Consider the following 25395-nt stretch of genomic DNA (forward strand, 5'->3'; position numbering starts at 1 on the left):
TACACATCATGTGAGTGGTTTGTGTTTTTTTTTAACGTAATTATTTACCTATATGATACTCTATTTATCTAGAGATTCATAAAGACGCCGATCTCGTTTACAGGTTCAAATTAAAGTAAGAGCAAATAAATAAAGCAATATTATCATCAATGATATGGATATAGCTTTCGTATTCATTACGTTTGACGTTCATGCAATCTGTTATTTCGGAATATCGTGCATTTACACTTTGAATAAAACGGTACAATATTTGACAACGCCATGGGTACGAATCCAATTTTGAGGATTTGATGTATTTGGAATATTCTAGTAAACATTTCTAGCAAACAAACACGGACTGAAAAATAAACAATAAACTATACTTTTAAAATCGTTTGCTCGTCATGAATACAAACGCCAAATTTAGACAAAAATAATAAATCACTAAAGCTGTAATTTGAAACATTATTTATAAAATAAGCATCCATTAAAAAAATATGTTTTTTTTTTTTTTAATTTCCTTGAATGAAATTGCTTATATTCTTATATACTTTTTTTATGGCATTGGTTGGCGGACGTACGAAACAGAAAACAAAAAAACGTGACGTAAGAAATATCAACCATTCCTTACATCACCTACGCGCCACCAATCTTGGGAACTAAGATGTTATGTCCCTTGATGTTATGTTATACTCCCTTCAATTAAGCCAAAGAAATCAGGATCGAACCTGCGACTTTTACATCAGTTAGCAGCCGGTAAACCGTTGCCCTGTTCACGCTTATAAATTATATTATTACATTAATTATATTGTTACGCGTCAAGGAGGTATGCTAAAGTATCATTAGTTCAACAGCATACGTACTGTCTAGTGATGCGAAAACTGTAGGTTCAATCACGATACAAGCATGCATGCGGTGAGCTAACAAGGGAACGATCCAGTTTGACTCGCCACAAACTCGAACGTACGTATTTGTAATTGTCTTTATAATATGGTAAACGGTATTGTCCGGTAGATGTCCTGTTTTTGGGATAGCCTCTCCTCCTCTTCAAGATAAGATTCCAAGATAATATATAAATTATTTTGTCCTTCTCTTTTTGTAATCTTGTTGTTTCTCGAGTCGTAATTTCATGTATACATACGCCAATAACAGAATACAGAGTAAGAACTTTTATCGAAGCCGAGATGGCCCGGTGGTTAGAACGCGTGCGTCTTAGCCGATGATTGAGGGTTTAAACCTAGGAAAGTACCACCGAATTTTCATGTGCTTAATTTGTCTTTGTAATTCATCTCGTACTCGGCGGCGAAGAAAGAAATCATAAGGATCTGCATGTGTTGAATTTCAATGAAATTCTGCCAAATGTATTTACCACCAAGCAAGCCACTTTGGAGAGAATAAATTCCAAATCGTCTTCTCAAAGGGAGAGAACGCCTCATCCCAGCAATGGGACATTTACAGGCCTTACTATATTGTTACTTTTACCGAGACTCATTCACCAGATCGCACCAGTATGGATTGATGAACACAAATGTCAGTATTACCAAAATACGAATCAGATAAAATGGTTAATTTGTTTATTAAATAGCACTTTTAAATTCACCTCGTCTTAATTTTCTTTGAGAGTTGGAAAGCAGACAAGTAAATGGCAAAGCAGTCTATCTGATGGTAAGCTTCGTCGATTCCTTACAATAACATATACACTGACACACCCACGCTTCAAATTAGAACAGGGCTTGCATAAACCTTTAATAGGAGTTTGAAATTAAACATAAATACACCACAGTCGAAGGCATAATTTCTTAGTTCCAGGCCATATTTATAATATTATTATTTATAATTAGGGAAGGCGCGGCTGCGACTTAAAGTCAGTTATACCTAAACGAACTTTCAACAAAGATACAGAACCAAGGGACTCTGCGGATACGCAATGATGGATTATAATGACACTAATCATCGTTAATGTCAATACCACAATGCCTTCAATAATCATTTAAAGGACTACTGGCTAGCTAATTTGGGTCATGGAACTACGTAGCTATTATAGAAAATTGTAAGCGTTCGTAGCGTATACGCAACTCTAAATTTGTTGTACGTTCAGGGTAACGTCCAAAGACAGATGACGAGAAAAGACGACAAATTTATTATGTCACGAATCTGTTTTTAAATTGAATTACATTTTGAGTTTTCTCTATTATTAGTTGCGGTTTCGAATAATTATATGATGTGGTTTGTGGATATATAGCGTTCAGAAACATGAATGCATTTCATCTTGAGATAAATATACTATTTCTTTTAAAAATAAAGAAGCCACTTTGTGTAATTGTCTCATTTTGGTTGACAAGTATTAAACATAATAAGTGGAAAGGAAGAAATGCTCAAGAGCCCAAGTTGTAATTTTGGGAAATAAGATTTAGAGTAAAAACTTTAAACCTCATTTCCCAATAGTATCATTTTGGCACTTCAGCTTTTCTTCTTTTTCGCTGATGAATTATATATATTTTTTATCTGTTGTTTTAAAGAACTTAAATAATTCATAAAATACTTCTGGAACGTTACAAGGTTGATTTAATCGCATCAAAACCTTTTAAATCATATATAACATATTTTCTCTGTCTCCTACGGCCCTGGTTGAGCTAGCTTGTATGGCATTAGATGTTAATTTTATGTTTATCTTTGAATCCCGAACCAGATAGCTTAAGGATGGCAAGTATTTATATAATAAAATAAATAACAAACTAATATCCGTTAAGGCGTTAACCATATTAGACTACAGTGCCACGGAAATCACGTAAAGCGGTTAAACCTACGATTGATATCTTTCCGGTCGTGTCAGATAGCCGTTCCATTGAATTATAAGAGTGCGGCCATACACACGCCTTTTTATGACATAGGAAGGCTGGCAAATAGGCTACCTGTTGGTAAGTGACCTTAAGAAATAATAACCACTGTCTGAACCGGTGAACTGTGAACATAGCACACAAACTTCACACTAATTTTACTCCCTCGAGGGGTAAATTAAAAAAAAGTAGCCTATGTCCCGGGCCTTAAGCTGTCTACCTTTAAACCAGAACAGAACGTTACTACACGATAGGTATTGCTGTTTGGCAGTAGAATATCTTAGTACAGTGTGGTACCACATATCTCCTGCATAGTTTAAACGTCTAGTTTCCATTGAGAATTGCCAACGTAACCGAAATCGGAGAGATATTATTTTTAAAGTGTTACCGTAGTTCATTGTACCGGTTCAATTGTAAACAAACAAATTGCCATTATATAATCAGTGGTATCGATTATGGCATTTATCGTAATCAAAGGGCAATCACATCACTAATTAATATACCACGCTTTCTCTATTTGCCGTCGCTTATTATAAAATCCGATGAATAATTCTGCACGTGTAATATTGTTAACACATAATACATAATTACATATCATGTGTTATTATAATTATGTAATTATTTTGCGTAAAATACTTTTAAATGTAAGGTTTTTTTTTAATTTACCGTCGGAAGGCCAAGAAATTGATCTGAATTCATAAGTCATAAACCATGAGATGGTTCAGTGAACGCGTAAAGAACAATAAAATACGTAGACTTTAAACATAGATTACAGGTTCGAATCGTTCGCACCAAGTTTTCATGTTTATAATATTTTGTAATTCATCTTACGATCGGTGAAGGAAAACATCTTGTATGTATCGTATGACATTTTTCTATCAACCAGCAATTGAGCGTGGTGGAATTTACTCTAAACCTTCAGATTTGTGCAGCATTACGTCATGTAGCTGTTACCTTACATTACTTTTATTATAAAATGTTAATATACCGTAAATTGGAGGTCTATATTACATAATAGCTAGCAAAATTAAAGCCGAAAACCCTTGGCACAGAAATGTGCACCGTATTTAAATGTCTAATGACTGGCAAATAGCGATTCACTTTTATATTTGTACGGCTTGTTAAGTAGTTCTAGTTCTAGTTTTGTGTTGCCAAAGAGCCGGTAATTGCAATGCATTTGGGACGGTCGCTGGGCATCGGTAACATCGCTTACGCCAACATTTGATCAAACGTTATTCGTCAGTAAACGAATTAAAGTTTTTGTATGAAATTCGTTTTTAGTGTTTAAAAAGGTGTCAACAATATAATTATGTAAAATATTTCAATGTAAACGTAATGAGGATATTTTTAGTTTTTAGAAAGTGAAAAAAAGTAGATGTTAAATTTTAAGGTCAAAGTTTACGTCTAACGTGTGATTAAAACGTTTCTGACGTCACAATAAGTACAGTAAGTAGTAAGTACGACGGTACAATAAGTACAGTAACAAGCGTTGTTACTTTTACTTTGTTTTATTTAATAATAACTGTATTCAATTATGTAAATATTGTAAATTTCTAATTTGATTGAATTCATTGATATAATATTTTATAACAGATCTAATGTCAACGACCTTTACCGCTATAGATCGAATTGAGCTTGCCCAATTTAATACCGTGTCTGATGATTAAACGCGGCTCACCTAATTAGCAAGATAATTATGTTACAATGAAATCATTTTCAAGAGTCGTGATATTAAGTTTCTGAGAAATTAAATCAACGGAACGAAATCGACTTTAATTATATAATACATATGTTTATTTCTTTATTTTGGTATAGAAATAAAAAATGTAACACGATAGTGGAACAACACGAATAAAATCTAAATTAAATAATATAAATGTATTTGTATTTATTTTAGTTAATTTAGCCGCGCGGTTTTCCGCGCTGCTAAATAGTCATCGCATCTCAGTACTAATGTGTCGTAAGCTAATGATCAACTAACAACGTAACAACTGACAGAAAAATTATTTATATTTAATATTAAAACAAATATATATATTTTTTTACGTCACCAGCCAAATATATAAATTAAAAATCCTACCTAGTAAATATTAAACATACTTCATAATTAAAATGAATACTCTCCGTGACCTTTTAAATAAATCAAGACACATTGTTAGTTAATAGTCTGTAATAATATACGCTAGTTTAAACAATCAAAAAATATTTTATTACTCTGTACAGAGTTACGAAATCTATTGTTTAAGCCATAAAATAAGTTTAAAAAAACTAAAACTAAATATAAATGAAATGTTGTTTTTAGAAATTCCCTTGACCAATTTAATACCTTGTCTAATTTAATTAGTTTTTTAAAATTAATTTGTCCTGAGGACTTGAGGAGTAGGCTGTTAATTCTTTGAAGGTATAAGGATTATTGAATGTAAAAAATAATATACTTACTCATACTTGTTAACACTTTGAAGGACAGTACACTAGACATAATAAAAAATATACATAATTTTATGAGTTATTCTTTTACCAAGTCCAGTTACTATATTGATGATAAGAGATGTTTTAGTTGCGGATGGTAGAATGTAAACAAGGCATAGTGCGTTATTTCAAAATATGACGTAACTTCTAAAAACTAACTTAAACGATCATCACTCATAGCTCAATAACAATCGGGGTTTGTTAGCAATAACGAATCAATAAATACAATATGTTGAGAACAAGTAATAACTTTTCCAACAAAAAATTGTTGTTGATAGTTTGTTTTGTTTAAATGGTGAATAAGAAAGTTACGTGAGGTAAACCGTGAACAACGCCTACTAAACGTCGCTTTCTATGTTAAATATAATGAAACTGGTTTTATGAGAAAATTAAACCGGACAGAGTGAAAAATTTAAATAATACATCAACATAGTAAGGGTACTATTATTCGTTGTTAAAGAATAATTTAAAAAAAATACGAAATTTATGGACAATGGTATTTTAGTGTTGTGTCTAATTTTTTTTCTGTCATACTAATGTTTAAAAAATATATAAATAATTAAATATTGGACAACATCACAAACATTACTCCGATTCCAATGTAAGTAGCTAAAGCACTTGTGTTATGGAAAATCAGAAGTAAGGACGGTACCACAAACACCCAGACCCAAGACAACAAAGAAAACAAATTAATTTTTTCTTTATCGATTCGCTCGGGAATCGTACCTGTCCCAGGAGTGGCGTACCCATGAAAACCGATGTACACACTACTCGACCACGGAGGTTGTCAAAATAGGTTAGTTTAGTTTATTCTTCACGCTAATATTGCAGAATAACCGTTAGTTAGTACGTTTTGTATATTGATTTTGTTTGATACAGCTTTATGTCAACGTTCGATTCATTGGAGAGAAAATTATTGGTCCGAGCGCTTTCGAAGCGAACGCTGTCAACGCTGCATATAATATTTGTAGATATTTGAATTGTCGTTTTCTATATAATGGGTTCGTGGACGAACAAATGTACCACCTAATGGTGAATGGTCACTACAGCCCATTCACCATTATTCAGTATAGATATTGGCGACGTAAGAAATATTCCACATTCCTTACATCACCAATGCGCGACCAACCTTGGGCACTAAGATGTTAACCAACGCTGATTGGTGGCAGAATATGATGGCATTTAACTATTCGAGAATTAGATCAGTGATAAAAATTTAAATTTAATTTTGGAATATGAACCCTAGCTTTACAGATTAAACTAATAAACCATTGAGAGATAGATTGAAAGAATGTGAACCACCAAACCATCACCACTAAACCAAAACACAGTATTCATTAAATACACTTTTGGTTAGGCGGTGGCTTAACTATCTACTGATATATGAATGATTATGAATTATTAAAATTACATGCTTGAAGATGAATATATGTATATTAAAGACGGGACAACTTTTCATTAAAGTTTAAGCAGATTGATTGACTGGGAATATTAATTAGATCTGTTTTATGTATGTTCGTTTAATGTGATTGTGTTTTTGGTTGATTAAATATGTATTTGTGTGTGTTTGTAAATGTGTTATAATATTTTAACCTTTACCAAGCAGTGTAGGCACAGTAAAGCGGTTTGCATTAAAACCGGTTGATACTCGTAATTAGTGCATTCATAGACATACCAAGGGTTTATAGTTGACACTAGGACGTTTAAAGTAGTTTTGTAACATTTAAATTAAACGATTACGATAAATCGAAAAGATGCTAAGACTTTATTTAAAATGACTTTATTTATTTAAAACTTTATGAATTTTTCGACTTACTTAAAAAGTAAATGTGAATTAAATTGCCCTAGCTAGGTGTGTATTTGACTACGTTACGTGTGATCATTAGTGGAGTAAGTTTTGAATTTTCTCCTCAGGAAGGGAGAAGACTGCCCAGTAGTGGGACACTTACAGGAAGAGTCTCCTCTAGGCATCAGTCAGATATTCTACCGGGAAAGACATAAATACGAAGTGTAATACCTATGTAACATATGAAACACCAACAATCTATATTGAAATGTTTTTATTTAAGTGAAAATATAGTTCCATCATTGACAACAATGAAGGATTTTTTTTCTTAAATAGTCGTATTTGTCTTTGGTGTATCTTTCCAACAGTTTTGATTATTGGAATGAAGTCATTTTATGCGGCTTACAGTAAAGCGAAAAGTCGGTATACCCCTTTTAGGCGACCTTTCCTCTCATTTTCTTTTTATCTATCTCTTTCTTTTATATCAGTTTTATTTGAACTTATTTTTTGGTACTGTTTTGATTCCCGCGGAATTTTTAATATTAGTCTTATTTCTTTTTGTCTATTATTTAATACAAATGTTCTACAGCAATTTCTTCCAATTTTACTTGGACTCTAAATGTTGTAAAGTTGTTTTGGCTCTAGGCCTAAATCCAAAGAAAGTTTATTATTTTGTACACTGCTATTGTTACTATTTTGTAACTTCTACTGGGTAGATGAGCAATTAAAATTCAATCTTATGTGAAGTTTAACAAGTGCGAGTATCGTGTGGAAACAACAGTAATTATATGATCTTGTACATTTAAATATTCGTTTACAATTTAAATGTCAAAACATCTTAAACGATAATCTTCAAGTCAATTAAAAACAACGCATCGAGTTTTAAAAGAATTGTGTGCTTATAAATATTTATGTTGCCAGCGATGGTTCATATTGTTTTTTGAAAGTATGATACGATTGAAGATTGAAGAAATTGTATTTGTAAACGACGTCCGTTTCTTTGTTAAAATAAATCTTTATATCTTTAGTCAAACGTTATGTAATGTTATTTATATGTTGGAAGATAACTGACACCGATGATTAAATATTAGGATGCCTCGATGGTTTCATAGCTAGCTTGTGTTTATATAATTATAACCCTAGACGAAGCAGGTTCGAATTACATGTCTTGTTTTTTTTTTGTGTCAAAATCATCTGTTGCTATATAACTACCGGCTTTGCTTTAAGAATAATTCGTTAATTTATTAATTTTAAATTATGATATTTAAACAAACATTTTTATAAAAGCCAAATAAATATTGATGACAGCGATCTATCACCTTTAGTCTTTTTTATATGTGTTTATAGCAATGTGTTAAAATCTTATATATTTTTAATCGTAAGTAACTAGTGATAGTTTTTATAAAAATGATTGTTAGGTATAGTATCTTTTCTATTATATATAGTAATAATAATATTTCGTTTATATTCAACTGATTATATGTAGAAATGTTTAATGTGACTAATTTATATAAATATATATAGTACTACGTAGACGCGCTGTATTCTAGACATTTTAGAGATATCTTACATACAAAATATTTGTGTTATTGTTATGGCAGTGCTCGCTTGGAAAGCATTCGAACTAACAGTTTTCTCTTTGACTACGTGGACGTAATATGCTATTACTTCAAAAATATTCTGCAAATAATAAAATATTCACATCAAATTGGAATTTAATATGGAATCCTTTTTATTCAATATCACATTACAATTACTTAATTATATTCAAGGTAAATACAACAACCGGTTTGGAAAAGAAAATATTTGAGAAGAACCGGCGAAAGAAAATCGGAGAGTTTTCTTAATAATAATGAATAAAATTTAATGATAATGTTAATAATGTTACATATATAGCAATGTATTGGTAGTTTTTTGTATATCTCCAGTAAATAAACAAACGAACTAAATGTATATATAATATTTATATGATAATGATACGCCATTAAAGCGATTGTTGTCTCGGCTCGTTATACAACGCCTCCTCTATTTACTTCACATAATATAAAGACATACTAAAAAAAGCTACATAATCATCGTGCTATATAGATTCAATTAAAACAAAAAATCAAACGTGTATTTATTAAAAATGAAAAAACAACGTATCAAAAGTCTAATATTAATAAAACTATTAATTATATATATATATATATGTATGTATATAGAAATTACACAAAACAACTTATAATTACACAACTTATAATTTAAATGACGAATTGTAGATAAATTAATATTAATAATAAAATAATGTTTTCATAACTTTCTTCACCGATAAATAATAATTTCCATCGGAGCAAATGTCGGCGACGGTGGTGGTGGTGCTGTTGCTAATTCCAAAGACATTTATTGCACAGATTCTATCGTATTCTGTCAATCTCATAATCAGATGGGACGTCTGTCGCTCATTGAATCTGACACCTCCATAGAGATCTCGGGCCATGACGAATGTTATATATGTATTTTCGTACTCCTGATTGATGAAATTAAATATTTATACATATCTATAAAAAAATATATAAAAAATTTAATACAATAAATATCCCGGCTTTGCGCGGAATAAAATAGTTTAATTTAGTACTTTATTTTTATAAATAACAATAAATAATAATAATAAATAAAGATTATTCATTGTAAATATCTATAAAAAAAAGTATTAAATTAAATTTTTATTTTTCCGCGCAAAACCGGGTTTGGTAGCTAGTTATCTATATAATGTAATATATTTATATGCAATTATAATTATATCGTATTGCAATATTAAGAAAAATATTTTATTCTACTAGATTCTTGTTTAACTTCATGGTTTGTTGCTTTAAAGATATGATTGTAGTCATATAACCGTGCGTTTATTTCTTATTCGTGCCAATTTTTGCATAAACTAAAATTAAAGCAGTTTTTGTTTCGATCGTAACGTTTATAAATAGATAAAATAATGAGATATAAGGGCAAAATGAGACAACTCGGTCAAATTAAATTAACGTAACATATAAAAAAAAACTGTCTATTAGAGTTACCACTTTGCCTCTCACATGAAGTGACTAATATTAATAAAATATTTTTAAATTATTTTTCAAAGATTTTAGATTCATATATTTTTTAGCAAATTATAAAATCATTTAGTAAATTTTAACTGATGTATAGTTAGCATTCATTTTAGTAGAACTTACACTAAAATTTTATGGGTGTGTGGTTTCGAGTCAGTCGCTAAATTTGACCCACACATATAAACAGGTGAAGTTCAATAAATACCTGTAATAAAACCTAAACCTTACTTGAATATTCAAACGTTGAAGGCTAAGTGAAAATATCTCTCAGGATTAAATATTGAAATTTTCTGTTTATCTCGTTTGAAAGTTGTTGGGCCCCTTCCAGATCATCTCGTGCTTCACGAAGCTAAAATAAAATTACACGGTGCCCAAGCCAACTACCTAAGTAATGGAACGGACCTATACAACGGACGGACTACAGAACTCGAGTAATCTCAACTAAGATTAAGTCTCGAACTTACAGTATCGACTGTTCGAAGTGCATTATTTCGTATTCTGGACTTCCGATCGTTTTCCAACTTCGCAGCGAAACAAACTTATTTTTATATTTACTAAGTTAAATAAAACAGCGGAGTTAGCCTAATCCGGCGTCATTTAAATTCTCGTGTTTTTTTTTTGTCAAAGTTAGATTAAGTTTTTGTGTCGAATATTTGGTCTTTGTTATTAGTATGCGAACAGCACCTATAATGGTAATAGATTTTTTTTTTTGGTAACATTCTTTGAAACTGTTATCTGATAAAGAACTCTAAGAGAATACAAATTAAGGTTATTTTTAAAGAAAACAAAAGAAAGTATCTTACAACTTTTATTACGTTACGGTCTAACAGAGAAATAATAAATAAACAAATAAAAATGTTTTTAATAATATATAAATTACGTTCACTGGTTTAATGGGTTACTTTCGCCGTCCGCTCTAACGACAGTTTTTTTACAATAATAATATTGTAATTTGATGAATTTGTAGGTCAGTGACGCTTCCGTAGATAAACATGACTAACAAACGAGTTTAAGACCTCCTTGATCTTGACATAGATTCTGCGTAAAGTAAATCCTATACTAACCTGTTCTCTTGTTGTTTATTTGTAATCGCTTAGAGAAATCTACAATGAGGCATGATGCTAGGATAAAGAGTTATTGCTTAAATTTATTAAGGAAGGTAGATAAAAAATAAGCCTTCATTATAGTATGTGTTCACTTCACCTATAAACACAGTATCTAAGATGCTACATCTTGTGTTTGTAAATACACTGGCTCACTCACCATTCAAACCGGAATAGATCAATATAAAATGTTTGGTGGTACAATAGTTTGTGGTGGTACCAACTCAAAGCAAAGCAAACCAAAAACAAAAGCAAAGACGAAAATAAATCTCATTTATATTTGAAGTATCCGAAGTATCTTATTCATAATGCTTTAATTTGTATTTAAATAGAGTACTATAAAGCATACTTTGTAATTAAATATTTATATTACTCATTACTTTAAAATTCATATTTCGAAAATTGTTGCCGTTGTTTGTTTTAACGAGAAACCGAAATGGAAAGGTTCGTCTGAATAGAAGACCGCTCTTATCTTATCTAAAATGGTGTAACGCCATCTAGAGCAGTTTTATACATATTTTTTTTATTATACAAAAAGCAATTGGCTCTTTTTAAAATTACCACTTGAACTTTAGTAAAAAATACATGTGTCTATTGTTCTAGATCTAAAACTGAAAAGTTGTATAAGCCATTAAATGTTATAAAAAAATTACCTGTAATGTTCTACGAACAGACGTTTTGTATCTCAAACAGGATTTTTTTCGCAATTTTTACTATTTCTTTAATATTAAAACAATTGTTGTTTAAGATGAACAAGTTGATTCACTTCTTACATTTTATTACAGACATTTACATAGTCGTCAGAATGTAGTGTGTTAGAATTTCATACGAAACTCGATGTGCATGTTTTTTTACGAAAAAGTACCATGTTGTTTCTATTAAAATCCTCTTTTAAATCCATTGCGCAATCAACATTGGGTTACATTTACTTTAAACGAAATAAACTAGTAATGTATTGCTTTATAAAAATAAAATATGTTGACGCGGTTATTTAAAGCACTTCTTTACTAACAGATAGACAACACTAGTAGCAGAGGTAGATCAAAAAATAAGTCCCGGAGCCACGATTTAATTATCGTCCACATAAAGTTTTTATTATTAATAATACTATAGGCGGATCTTGCAAAGATGGCTTTACTCTTGTGGTAAATTGTTTAAATTTAATTAATCTCAAACATTGTTAATTTATTTAATTGTGTCATTTATACACAATACATAGCGAAAACAACTTCGTTGCAACCGAGTGTCCTACAATTATTATTTTTTTATTAATAATGTTTGTTTTATTAATAATAATATCAATGGATCTTAGACAGATGGCTTTACATCTTGTATCGACATTCACCCTGCGCGTAATGTCAAGATCAAAGAAATATATCCGTCGACTTGACCGACTTAGAACGTTCTTCTCCGTCTTTAGATCACAACTTTACCTTATAAGAAACATATCTATATAAGAACTTGGCCATTGAAATATTTGTACTGAGGAGGATAATGGATTTATGTGAGCGATGATTTAGAGGTCTCTGTGAGGCTTCATGATAATTATTATATAAACATAAACCTTCGTCTTTTAATGGCTATTCATATAAAATATTTCATATAAATCTTATTGTCGCTTGTTATTTTATGAATATGAGCAAGGATTTTAAGCAATATTTTGTACTTTAAGATAATTTGAATGTAACTTTAAGATTAATTAAAATTGAAAATTTTTTTCAAGTATCTTTGAATTTAATTTCGTCTTTTGATTGGTTCCTATATTTTTAAAATCATAATAGTTTGTTAGTAACTTGTAAGTGTTGAGTAACGATTAATAAAATCGGTTCAATACATCACACAAATGGAACTTACGAAATTTTCAAAGGGTTATTTGTCGTGACGCACTTGAATGACAACAACGACAAAACGAAATCCTAATAAACCTGATGGGGAGATGGCACCACGGTCTTGGGGCTGTAAGGAATATTAATCAATCCTCACATCGCCGATGCGCCAAACTTTGGAACTAAGATACCTTGTCCCTTGTGCCTGTACTCAACCTTCCAATCAGAACACAACAATACTAATATTGCTGTTTGGTTAAATATACGATGAGTGGATACCTACCCAGACGGGCTTGCACAAAACTCGTGGTGGGGCTTGGCAAGTGAATCTTTTCATGACATTATATAACTTAGTATAAATTACTGTTAAGGGTTATACATGACGTATCTACGATGGTTAAATACTTTAAGGATTATTGATATGACGTGACACCCCACCTCGAATACTAATTATGTGTCAAGTATAAGAAACAGTTTTTCTATATATGTTAAAATTATATATATATGAAATCAAACAGTCGATTACAACTCGACTATAATTTATAGCTTAAATTATTATTATTAATTTACAAATATAATTTTTTTATGAATTATTTTACACGCTGTAATTCGAACTGAATGTTTTTTTTTTTTAAATAAGGTAGAATTTATTTTTTTGATGCTAGATATTAGACATATTGACTATATCTTGAACCTTCATGATAATTTTATGAGTACTAAGATGTTGTTTCCCATGAGTTTGTTATTTTACACTGGCTGACTCACTGTTGAAACCGTTACATAGCAATATAAAGCCATCTATAAGTGGGTGGAAGTTAAACCAGCTTAAGTAATTGAGGTTGTAAATATATTTAGGCATGTTGTAGTATGATTTAGATTTTACGATATCCCTTACAAATATTAGTGAACTTATACAAGTATATATTTATGTGGATACAAAAAAGCAATGTAATGATATTGATTATAATGTTACATAAATTTAATTACGTATTACGTTTTCACACTAAGGACAGCAGCCCTGCTGCGTCGCTGTTGTTTATTATTAATTTTAATTTGAAATAATTGGACATTTTTTATTTTATATTATGATACCAATCTGAGGTTCCACTGTGTGAAATATGTAATTAAATTAATGATAATTTTTCAATCATTTTAAATTCCAATTTTAAAAATAAATTACATTCTGAATAATATGGAAAGAGTTACGACTTGCAATTATTAAAGAATTAATTTAAAGCTCACATAAAAATTTCTTATTATTCCGTACAGGATTATATAAATCATAAAAAGGCTTTGAGTTAGTATCGTTTACCATGCGGGATACAAATCATTTTAAGCGGTTATTACATAAATATGATTGATGAAAGAAAGTGATTACTGAGTTCGTTACGGGCTCTTCTCCGTAGAATCTACATTCCGAACCGGTGGCTTTAAATTTAAAATCTTGATTTTACGATTCTACAATACGGTTGCGCAATTATAATCTTTCTTTTGTTCCTCTTAAGGTTTTGTCCGGTTAATAAAATACAAAAAAAAGGTTAGTATTCAGGACATGAGGAACGGGAGGAGTGAACTTGGGTGCAATGACTCCCGCCCGGACTGGTACCTCGCATACCACACGTTCTTACATCGAGAAAGTCTTGGTAATATTTATTTCATTATGTCTTCGTAAGTAACTTCCAACATTATACAGGTACGACTTAGTATGGTTGTTATAGTATTATTTTATAATATGTAAGTACAACGTTTGGTAACATTATATAATTGTTATTAATAATTAACTATATTTTTGCGCTTTTTTTCTACTGTAATGACTAAGCTAATACAACAATCATACTGCCCGACTCAGCAGAAATGGTATGATTGTTGAATTATGGGTGGAAATTAACTAATATTATAGATCATTTGAAACTACGTTTCCTACTGGTTCATTTCGGTGGAATACATTTATGAACCTGTGATAACGCTCGACGGCACAAAAATAATTAAATAAGTTACATTTGATTGAATACATTGATTTTAATTGATTCCATTGTTATTGTTTTGAAGCGTTAATAGCACAGTGGTTTACGGGAAGCCTAGCGATGTAAAAAGTCGCAGGATCGATCCTGGCACCTTGGGCTATTGTCGTATCCTAACGCAAGTAATAAGCTTAAAAGGGGGGTAAATAGGTATATTAGTAAGTTCTTGATTAATTTTGGACATAGCCACTATTCTTTAAAAAACAAAAGGAAATTTGTATTATAAAGAAGGGAATTATAAATATTATAAATATATAATTATAGCTTTATTTCTTTGTTAAAAAAAATAATTGAAAGATAATCTTTTACACTTTACACTGACGGGTAAGTTGGTTCGCAGATCATTAATTGTGGAATGGTTTAAGTAAAGGCGAAGTAGCAGGCGTCAAACTTGTAAAATAGATTAATGTATTCAAGTGATTGTGCCCATTGCGGGCGACTGCGAACATTTCCATAACGAGTATCGTAACATTTAGTCATACAAAATGCAAAAGAATTGATGACTATTAATTGTAACGATTTATAATAAATAACAAACAATTATTGTAACTTAATAACTCAATTCATATATATACGTCGCCTTATTGCCTCCACTGGTGACAGGATTGGACTGGTGGTTCGATTTTTGCCCAGAGGATCGGAATTGCGATTCAACGGGGAAATGCTGCTAGCATTCTTGCCACCATTCCACGCGGTCAGCATTTGTACAGTAACTTTTTTTAAATCATATTTGTATATATTTAAGGATAATGTTAATAATTCTTATGTTAATAAAGGCTATACAATTAAAACCCTTAGAATAAAAATGGAATAAAAAAAACATAAATATATTATTAAATAGTTTTCGACCGAATTTTCGCCCGCGTCTTAGGGACGGTAAGTTTTATGTTAGATATATATAATAGCATACGTCCTTTCTTGTGGTTCAAGCGTCATGCCAAGTTTGATATTATACACAGTGGCTTACTTTCGCATTTATAATATTAGTTTAATTTATTACAACTATATACGTTATTTTACATTTGTAACTATTATTCGAAACGTATTTGAGTATTGTGTTACTATGGCAGAAAAGTTCACATACCTGTCAGTTAGAATAATACACCAAGATAAATCTTAGACATAGTATTCGATTAAGTGATGTATATATGAACAACGATTCGTTTATGAGACGAATAAATATATATTTAATATTTGTATATAGAGGACGAGAGAGTATTGTGTATCTTTAATAAATTTAATTAGTAAATATTAATAAAAGTATTCGATCTAGTCTAAATAAATAATATAAAAGAGTTTTGTTATGATTTCGATTTTGAATCTGTGATTTTTTAATCTGTAAATAATTTGAACGATTTATATAGTTCAGTAGTTGAAATAATTATTGCAATATATGTATTTATTAATAATAAATATATCGACTCTTAGTATAAATAACATATTTGTAAATAAAAATGGTTACCTTAAATAAATTTATCTTAAGAATAATATAATTACTCATAATCTCTTTATGACGTTTTACTAATAAAATCTTTATTAAATAGCAGTAAATGAAACCTCAATTTATTTTAATAATAATAATAATAAACATATTTGTTTTTATACAGGCGTGAGCGTTCAAATTAATAATATTATAATTATATATAATTTTTTTTTTTTTTATTCACGGTTTTGGTCACGGTTTATTTAGTAGTTAAGAACAACTTAGTCACGTTTTTTTACTTAACTCGCAGTATTATGTTTTGTATAACTTTCGCTTAGCATCATATACTTATGTTAACAATTCGAATAGTTGGTGTGTAATTAGTTGCGTCAGAATACCGCTACGTGCGCCTTATGCTTTATGGCCAGAGAGCACAGTGGAAGCGTAAGCGAGAACGCTTGCGCGAACATACGTAGCAGTAACACGTTTGTGCTAGACTTCGTGGAGATAAGGCATAATTTCATGGAATTGAGGTTACCTCACGATGTTTTCAAGTAAAGGACATAGTTTCATGTTTAAATTCATTTGTGCTGGCAAGGGTTTGAACCCACTGTCATCTGTTAAGATGCAAGCCTTCTAACCACTGGGCTATCTTGGCTCTCGAATATACATATACGCACAAAAAAAATATTTTTTATATATTACGAGCTTTTAATATTACTTAAAAAACACATACATAGAATACTAAACATATGCCTATATGAATAAAAATACTACAAACATATTAATTGATAAAAAATACGTTTTAATCGTACTTGTAATGTATGAAATCAGAATAAAAAGATTTTCGCAGATAATTTAAAATAAATAAATATCAAAAGTAAAAGAAAACGCTTTGCTTCAGTTAATGTATGAAGGGCTTAACCAAATCCATAGTTTCGTCGCGTGTAGAGAATAAGTTACGGCCGGCTACTTTCACAAGAACTGCAAATCTTCGAACATTTATTACCCGATGCGTTTTCGCCTCTGCACGAATAATATATTTGGGGTTTGTATATTTTTATAATAAAATATCATGAAAAATGTTCGACAAAAATATTAAATATATTAATGAGTCAATTTATATTTATTTGCCTTCTCTGTTTAATGTTTTCAATATATGTAATTAAATTAAATGAAATTTATATTATTTTAATCAGCTTTGAGTGAACACTCGCTCGGTTTATTTACTATATATATGTTTATCGGCTCAGTTTGAAAACATATATCTTTGCTATGACTATACTAGCTATTCTTAATATACTATTACTGTACTTTCGTAAATATGTTTAACAATATTAGCTAGTAAAATTTAAAACTTATTACTGTAAAATACTTTTAAAAACAATTAATCAATGCTATTATCTAATATCAAATAGCATACATTACGTCCTATCATGTTTATCGAGTTCGCGTGTCATGATTCGATATGTTAATTGTATGCATCAATTAATTTCAAGAACAATTCGAACATCGTTAAATGACGGCATATGTTCGAAAACGTCTAACGTTTGAAACAATTATAATAATAAAATACTTAAATTTCCGTGTCATGCCATTTAAGTGCATTTACAGAATTATAAATTGAATTATAAACACAGCATGTGAATAAAAGAGAGCCAAAATCAAAAACAAACAAATATGCAAAAAAGTGATACTCGTATCCACGTATCGCTGAATTGTGAATTAGATCTTCGTAAATCAACAAAATAAAACACCCGGTCTAGGAATTTACATAGAGTTTGTAATAGACAATCTTTAACTGTCCCACTGTTGGGGATAATCTCTCTTACAGTTGAGGATAAGCTTTGCGATTGAAGCTTGATTGTAAGTGCTCACCACCGGCCATAGACAATGACGCTGTAAGAAATACGATTATTAACCATTCCTTACTTCGCAAATGTGCCACCAACCTTGGGAACTAAGATATTATGTCCTCAAGGATTGTAGTTACACTGGCTCACTCACCCTTCAAATCGAATCACAACAATAACGAGTACTGCTGTTTAGCGATAGAATAGATAGCTATAGAATGATGTGAAGGTGGCACCTACCCCGACGAGCTTGCACAGAGCCTACCACCAAGTAAAGTTACAAAACTACAATGTATCAACGTTAAATACGTATATTTTTTTAAACAAAGGTGTAATGTTTATATAAATATTGTCTAAACAAACCGTAATACAACTCTAGTACGGTTGAAACGTAAGCTCTTAAGTGCACTCATGCTATAGTAAGCACTGAGCTGTCACCGGTTCTATTTATTTACCTTATGTAATTCTCATTACGAAGCGTGTGCGGTTAGTTACGTACAGCATTATGTTGTTATGTAGATTTAGACTAAACTATTTTTGATATAATATATGTTATTTAATAGATATATATATATATGTTATTTATTTTATATGGATATAGAGGTAGGGGATGACCCAAGAAACGATGGATGGATTGTGTGAAAGACGATATGGTTAGAAATAATGTTACTTGTGAGATGACGTCCGACAGAGAAGTATGGAAGAAGAAGACATGCTGCGCCGACCCCAAGTAAAATTGGATAAGGGCAGGAGGATGACGATATATTATTTAAAAGCCCTATAATTTGCTATGCTTTTTTTATTTAACTTCACAGATAATATAACAGTGCACGATTGTTTGGGCGAATATATGCAGGTTCACTTTTAATTCCTTCATTCAGTAATCAGAAGGAATTCTGATTACCGGAGAGATATCAAGCGCAGAATCCAATAATTTAAGTACTTCCCGAAACACGGGTGTACACCAGTTCTCTAAATCTAAGCTGTAACTGAGAATTTCAGTTATACGGCCGAATTCGAACTCGAGACTCGAATCTAGCCTCAAAGACGAGACAGTTCTTGCATAACAATATATTTCAAAAAGGTAATCTAATAGGGCTTTAATGGAGCGCTGAGTTGGTAATCCAGTGGAGTGAGATGAATAATAATGATGTTATCATAAATCAAGGACGTGGTCATTTGTTTGATGTGTAACTTTATATTTTGTGCTTCAGAGAGCGCTTGAACTAGAGATGTTGTGATGAAACCTTTTTCCTTTGGAGTTTTAATATTATGAAGATTTTGTTTGTTGGCGATTAAGGCGTTCTTCTTTTAATCTATAATATGCACCATGATTCAGTTTAATGGCGACAGAAACCAAAATAAAAAACATAAAATATACTCTTTCGAGAAAAACCTTTTAGCCAGATTTACTGAAAAATAATAATACTGTCCATATATATTTTTTTAGAAGAAATCTAAGTCGAGTTTTTATCTTATAATTACAAGGGTAGCCATTAAGGTATCATTATATGTTAAATTTATGGTAACGAAGCGATAAGAATACGGCCCTGTTTTGGCAAATTTGCACACATATTGGACCCTTTCAAACCTTGCAAAATGATTTTAATCATAAATTATACGATATCAAAGTTTGAAATTAAGGTTAAACTGAACCTACAGACTAAGAAAAATAACTAAAACAAACGAGCCAACTTTATTATCTATATATATATATCGGTGGTTGATTTTTGACTATCAATAAGCAAGTGTAAACACTTCTATATTAAATCTTTCTTATTAAGTCAAAAATCTTGACTTTGACTTTGACTATCTTGGTGTCCCTGACAGTTGCATTTGACACTCTGCTAACTGCATTCTACTTTACTAGTGTGCGTGAACTTAGAGGCCAGTAGTTGGCCACTATTTTTTTCGCCTTCTCAACTATAACAACCGTATTTAGACGTATAAGTTATCAAAGCCAACAAAAATGAAGCAAAAATCACATATCCGTTTAATTATATTTTAGTTCATTTACTATTTTAATTATTATTATTTTTAAGTGATGCAAGACTTGACCTAATTTTATTTTAATAAATATATATTTTCATTATGAATTATGTTTTAAAGATAATTTATTATATATGCAAATCAAAAAAATTACAAATGTGAACTGCTTGATAGAAAATACTCTCACTCTTATATTCCTATTGGACGGCAAATCCAGAACGACCTGAAACAGTTCTCTCTCAGGACCAACAGTTTTACGTGTTTTCTGCGGCACTGGATTGTACACACTTCTGATTTCTAGACTCCGGGCTGGTTTGGATTTTCGTTGACGGAACATCCAATTTTATCGTCCCGACCTGGGACTTGCAAGAACCCGAGATCAGAGGCCGTATATTGTGTATTTGTTAGATCAACTAGGCAGTCATGTAAACGAAATCTAAAAGGAAATCTCTGATCAACGGATGGACGTTTACGGACGCTTCTTTAAGTGCTCATAATTTAAAAATAGAATAATAAACGAACGAATTAATTACTTCAAAGCCGTGATTGAGGCATAACTGTTTGTTTAGCAAAAACTTCAAACTTCGCGTTCTATTGCAAAAGCATATATTACCAACTATTGTTACCTTCATCGTTAGCCTTTATGCCTAGTAATTATGTGCATATTCATAGAGCATAATAAAATTATTTGCTTAACTCTATTTCGTATTTTTTTTTAAATAATATTTAGTTTGATATGATTATGTAGTTTATACGAACACCTATAAAAAAGACAAGTGATAATCAAACTTCATCAACCGACTATATCACAAAAAACATAACAAAATATACAATTGAAGTTGTAGACCTTTTCTCTCTCTCTCTCTCTCTAATCTCTGATAAGAAACGTGATATAAAATGATGCAGAGAGAGATATATTTACATCAAAGGATCTCCAAATGTAGTCCAAGTAAAATATATACTTATTGAAAGACTTCTTTTAAACAATACTTGGACTATTTATAATTGCAGTAAGATAAGATTCCAAAGAGTTTCCAGATCTAATTAACAGCAATAGTCACATATAAGGGCTCTTGATTTAATAAGTTCTCATATAAAACATTTGAAATAAATTATCATATTAAAATAATAGTCGACATTCTTATTCTAAGTACTATGAACGATCTCGAGAAATCACGATCACTCCAAGGTACGCACTTCACGAGAATGTAAAAGGTTAATACGTATAAATAGTTATATAAACGTCATAAGTATTATATTACCTGTATTTGTATTTGAAAAATAAAACAGTGTAACTATCGGTCAAGCCGATATTAAAACAAAAGTTACCGATCGCATTTTCTACCCTTGAAGTTAAAATTTTCAAAAATCTTACTTACTTTAAAAAAAAATATCTAGGTTCATAGCTTTCTAGACTTTGTAGTTGCTGTGGCTATCAGTCGGGACAACTAGCTATTTTTTAACTAGTATTCTGTAATACTCGTATTTAATAAGATCATTATGTAAAAAAACGCCTCTGTACATACCCTTTTTGTTTGCAATAGTTGTGGGAACTGCATGGTATGTAAAATGTGAAAAACTTTATTTGAATGGTAAGACAGTGGTAACGAAAGTGTTTGAAGTGTCTTTCAAAAAATTAAACTTAATTACAATTGAATTAAATTTTCGTTTAAATCACTAACTTAAATTCGTTACTATAATTTACTGATTACTTTGAATGTTAAAAAAAATTATTAAATTTTCTAAATATCTTCCATAAAAAGTTTTCGTAAATCTATTATGCGTCGTTCGACTGGATAGTGCCCTGTTCGATTTTCTCTCCGACTACGTTGATACAATGAGCTATAATCCAAAATTAACGACATCAATCATGTGTCCATACTAAAACAATAAGCTAAGCTATTATGAGATGATTATTCCCAAATCCGGAAATAACTACGTAAGATTTTATTCAGATGTTGATTTAAATATTAATTTTGTCTATATTTAAAATATTAAGTTAAAAGGTTTTATGTACCAAACAGACAGCTCACGTTTTCAACATTGTCATTATATTAAAATAGTCGTAAATCAATATAAAACAATTCGGTAGCTACGAACGATGACAGATTATAGTCATTACGATTTTAGATCAAGGAAATCCGTACTCATATTATGAATACACGTTTCATTTTGTTTTTTTTTCACCAACCCGCATTGGAGCAGTGTGGTGGAATATGCTACAAACCTTCCCCTCTAGGAGCGGAGGCTTTAGCCCAGCACTGGGAAATTTACAGGCTATTAATGTTGTAATATTTTATTGCAATTAAATTAAGTTTAATTTTTTAATTGTGACATAGACTCATCTGGGAAATTGTTAAAATTTAATATATTTGTACGATGTAAAAGGAGTTCAGCCAACGACCACGGACCTCTTTTGTTTTTCCTCTTTCCGATGCTATGGTTACTTTGGTATTTGTTATCTGTCAGTGTGACATCTCGGTGTGATCTGTAGGTGAGCTAATTTGAATCATTCCATTCGTTTGTTGATAAAATTTCGTTCATTTCGTATTCGTTGTATCGTGATTAAGTATTTATAATTGATATTTTACTTCTGCTCTAACAATATAATCATTTTACAATAATTTTGGAATTTGTATGTACACGATGAGATGCAAAGGATAGACGGATAAATTATGAACACGCTGTTACTACTGTAATTATATAGTAAAAAAAAAATGTTATTGTTTTTAATAAAATAATATTAATATATTAAATAATGTTAGGAACATATTATGTACAAACCGGCATTTGTCGACATCGAGTTTAGGCTCTAGTTGGTAACATACAAACAGGTTAATTGCATTATCGTCCTTGATTACAGCGTGGTCGTATAAAAGTAACGAAGAATTTATGAATATCACAAATATTCTTATATATTAAAAATATTATTTTAATGTTTGTTTCTGCATCACCATGTATAGATTCTGCTTCCGTCCGTTCTAACGACATCGAGAGTGTATGTTTAGTAGGTCGCATCACACCTTCGAGTAAGCGTGGGATATTTAGACCAAGAGAAAACAAGCATGCTATGATTTCTTGCAGTAAATTATTCCTAAATAACGTGCGTTCATTGCGGTTAGAAATTTACAATACAGTTATTGAAAAGTTTTCAAAAAACATCATTCTGTATATCGATGTGAAGCAAATTTAATTTATTACATACAATTAACTGCCCACGGTATTCGATACAGCAATACATTTTCTTAAATAATTCCATTTGAATGCAACTTGAATGTTTTTTTTTTTTTAAATAAAAATGTATTTATCATTTTAATTTTGCTTCAAAGAAAGTATCTTCCTAAAGAAATACAAAATTATAATGAATATGTCATTAATTTAAATGAATACGGAAGAAGTCGATTTGGTGTTTTTTTTTTTTTGTAATTAAACTTGAAGTCATCGTTTAATAATCCATTGATATCCATGCAAATATTCAATAAAACAAAAATTTTCTTAAGCGAAATAGTCACCATTACATACCGTAAAAAAACTTTCATTTTTAATAATTCGTTTTCGACTCGCTAAATTATTTAACGGCTGTTTCGCGGAGTTTTGAACAGTGCTAATAGGCTTTCGTTATGGCCCGACGATGTTACATATTTCGTGCGAACTGTATCGGATGTTACGAAATGACGAAAAAATTCATTGATTGTTGCAGCTATGCTAATTTCAATGTTGCTACACTATTTTTCAAGAATCGATTACAAAACCTCAGGAATAATACCAATGAGCACTTTTCACAACGTTACAAAAATATAGTAAATAATTTACAAACTAAATAAAAAAAAAAATGTTTTATCTTTGAGGCTATATATATATGACTAATTTTTGTCCCTGTTCATCTTTATTAATCCTATAGTTATGATCTAATCGAGTATTAACGATCATTATAAAAATTAAATGATTTAATATTTTTTTCTTTACTATATGAAGAGGAAAAAGAAACACTTCAAAAACAGCTTCATTAATGAAGCAGAATAATATAACAGAAAGCGTTCTATAAGTAGAAAAAAAAATCTATGATGGAAATTCGAAATTCAAATCTTGAAACTCAAAAATAAATCCATGTGTATAATTTTTTTTTTGTACATGTTCTTTAATAACAAATATTTATTTAATTTTATCGTGTCATAATATTGAGTGAATTTATTTTGAAGCCTTATTAACATATAATATACCATGCTAATGACAGCTAATGTACGGTACATTGACACCGTTAACGTCTGTATGTATTTGTCAGTTTAATAATTAATATTTATTTTTACGCGTAATTAAATTTCGCTAAAGCGATCGCAATTTAAAATTATTTTTTTTTTTAAATAAATTTTAAATATTTTTCTTTATTTAAAATATACACATGAAAAGTGACTATTTTTTATTATAATATTTTTTTTTTTATAGAAAAATAAAAGTTTAATTTAACCTATTGTTGTTCAATAAAACCTTAAAGGGAATACATGAATCTTAATATATTAGCATAAATTAATATATAAAACTCACCTAAAATGTATATAAACTATATCACACACAAAGCACAAAAGTTCAATAGCCACAGTTCACAAGCTATGTCGAAGCGCGTTGTCTCGTTCGTGTTACTTAGTTCGTTCTCAGCCACTGTCGTCGAAACACTGAGCGGAACCGACTACTGCCTGCGCCCGCGCATACCTAAAAGTAAAACCAAAACCATTCGCCGCATATCAAAAATACTACCAATCTAATATGTATTGTATATTAAGGTTAAGGATAGATATATTAACAATGGGAATTTCTCGATCATCGATTTGCTATACCGTTTTATAATTGTTCGAACTATTGAGAACGTGTGAGCTTAAGATAGTGTGAAATTGATATAAAATAGATCTCTTGTTGTGAAAGAACTTGCGACAGTGCCATGATTATACCTAATTTATCGCTGAATTAGATAAATACGATTAATGGTGATATTTGTAGCTAAGATTATATTGGGAAATTGAGTTATCCGTAA

At 30.4% G+C, this 25395-nt stretch overlaps 1 protein-coding gene across 2 annotated transcripts in view; it reads right to left on the bottom strand.

Moving 5' to 3' along the window:
• LOC125078018 overlaps positions 1 to 25022 on the bottom strand; it is a 144729-nt gene extending 119707 nt beyond the window's left edge. Inside the window, exon 1 of one of the 2 annotated variants that reach the window (XM_047690164.1) lies at positions 24912 to 25022. The gene's annotated coding sequence lies outside the window, so the exon portion shown is untranslated. The remainder of the gene's footprint in view (positions 1 to 24911) is intronic. The other variant, XM_047690165.1, reaches the window with a different exon arrangement.
• Positions 25023 to 25395: the final 373 nt, after the last annotated feature.

This window comes from Vanessa atalanta, chromosome 4 (assembly GCF_905147765.1).
Source record: "Vanessa atalanta chromosome 4, ilVanAtal1.2, whole genome shotgun sequence".
NCBI classification, from domain to species: Eukaryota; Metazoa; Arthropoda; class Insecta; order Lepidoptera; family Nymphalidae; genus Vanessa; species Vanessa atalanta.